Raw genomic sequence first — 2390 nt, 5'->3', positions numbered from 1 at the left:
ATGGGCAGATAACAGGTGACAAAGGCTATTTATATGATGGAGTATACTGTGGATATTAAAAACAGTTTGAAAGAGATTGCTTTGCTTTAAGGTGAACACAGCATAAAAAAATCATGTGCCTTGCCTTCTATGAAGGTCTTATAAGAATGAAGTAATCAATATGCAAAATATTAATAGATTTACTACTGACTAACAGATAATGAGTGATTATATTTCCCTATCTTTCAGAATCTTCGTTAGTCAAATATAAAGTTTTGTAATTAGAAGTAACCATCAAATAGAGAGCTAGACAAGGTTGGCTGACACCTGTAATCCCAGCAACTTGGGAGGCCGAGATTGGGAGGGCAGGAAAGTCTGAGAAATTCTATCTTCATGGAGACAAGCAGGACGTGGTGATGCATGCCTTGCATCCCAGCAACGCTGAGAAGTTCTAGGTAGGTGGATTACAGTCTAGGCATGTAACTCAGGTAGGAAGTGAGACTGTTATCTCAACTTCGAAGAAGAGGGAAGGGCTTTGACATCTGGAAGATAAAAGGGAGTCACGTGACTCTGTTCAGGCACCCTTGCATGATCTCCAAAATCAGTCAAGTGGGAGAGGAACTAAAAAAACCCACCCATTTTCCACATCTACACATCAGCAAGTCACATCATCCACCATCAACCTAAGTAACTGTAAATTGAGGAACGAACACACTTTTCTGTAGAGCTGGTGATGGGATCCAGTGGAGAGGGGACGGGAAGAGAAGAGGGACAGGCTAAGGATGTGTAGAGCCCCTCCATAGCATCAGCAAAAGGGAAATGGTCAGGATGGGGACCGGCAGCCCCAGAGAAGCACAGATTTGAGAAATATTACGGCAAACCAAGATAGACAGCCTTTGTAGAGAAGGCAGTAGAGGAAAGAAAGGAAAAATACCGACCCCGCCAAGGTCACAAAGAACTACGATGTAGGAAACCTTTCCACCCCCTACGTTATCCACAAAGAAAATGCACCCACCAGGCTGACCCAAGATCATCAATTCAACCTAGGAACACTGCACACACCACACACACAGAGAAAGGAATTTATTTTATATTTAAAACAAAAAACCAAACCAAATCTGCACAAAAGCGAGGAGAAGCTTTCTCTAACAAACACCCACAAAGTAGAAGACATTGATAGCACAATGTTCTGATCTGATTTAAATGCATTTGCAGATTAAAAAAAGAACAACAAATAACTAGAACTAGAGATTCAAAAACTAAAAAGAGAAATGGACGAAACATGGAAAGAGATTTGGTGAGAACTGACCAAGATCATTTCCAAGAAATGACAAAAAAAGCAACATAATTTATTTTATTTTTTATTATTGAGGTAATGTAGAGGGGTTACAGTTACATTCACCAGATAGTAGGTCCATTACTTCTCATACATTGATACCCCTTCTTACATTTTTGTTCCCATTTCCCTCCCCCACCCTAAGAATTTTTTTGTAAGAATGCATTGCAAGGTGTTCAAGAAGAAACATATTAAAAATGAAATATTTAGATATATTAAAGTAAATTTTTTCTTGGGGAACAGTGGAGAAAGCCAGAAAAACAGTCAAAAGGAAATAATGAAAAATAGTAAAATTGTTCTGAGACCAAGTGACTGAAATGAAAGATGGACAAAGAAGGCTTAACCTATATAGAATTGGAAAAAAAAAATAACAACAAAAAAACCCTACCATGGAGCTGGGAGTTTGGCCTAGTGGTAGAGTGCTTGCTTAGCATGCACGAAGACCCGGGTTCGATTCCTCGGTACCACATACATAGCAAAAAGCTGGAAGTGGTGCTGAGGCTCAAGTGGCAGAGTTCTAACCTTGAGAAAGTCCAAGGACAGTGCTCAGGCCCTGAGCTCAAGCCCAGGACTGGAAAAAAAAAACCCAAAAACAAAAAAACAAAAAACAAAAAACCCCACCAAACTTACAAAATTCATCCTAAGAAAAATTTCAGAAACATGAAGAAAGAAAAATGATATAAAGTAGCCTATCTTGTTTTCTGGAACTGTGAAGGGCCATCTATCTTATAAATGCTCATGAATTCACATACCGTATTTTGCAGATGCCAATAGAAAAATCACAAAACTCATGCGTCAGAAGGAAAAGATTATTAGTTACAGAAAGAGCAATAATTAAAGCATTGATATTTTTATGTTGGTTCTTTGAACCCCAATATTCACAGGTGATGGCAAGAGGGCCTAGGTAACATTTATCGAGCCTTATAGACAGTTTTATACATGGATGTTCAAAACATCCACTGAAAACATTGTATAGTGTGGTGGAATATTAGAAGCAATGCCATGCATTTTAAATTAGGAATAGAAGAAGTTGCCCTCATTCACCTTTTTTTTTTTTTTGGCCATTGCTGGGGCT

At 38.6% G+C, this 2390-nt stretch overlaps 1 protein-coding gene across 1 annotated transcript in view; it reads left to right on the top strand.

Annotated features, from left to right (window-relative positions):
• The first annotated feature begins 248 nt into the window (after positions 1-248).
• Ephb1 (EPH receptor B1) overlaps positions 249-2390 on the top strand; it is a 288252-nt gene continuing 286110 nt past the window's right edge. The window contains exon 1 of the mRNA XM_090323253.1: positions 249-434. The gene's annotated coding sequence lies outside the window, so the exon portion shown is untranslated. The remainder of the gene's footprint in view (positions 435-2390) is intronic.

Source organism: Megascapheus bottae, chromosome 32 (genome assembly GCF_031878675.1).
Source record: "Megascapheus bottae isolate mThoBot1 chromosome 32, mThoBot2.hap1, whole genome shotgun sequence".
NCBI lineage: Eukaryota > Metazoa > Chordata > Mammalia > Rodentia > Geomyidae > Megascapheus > Megascapheus bottae.
This window is presented reverse-complemented; position numbering and strand designations above follow the sequence as displayed.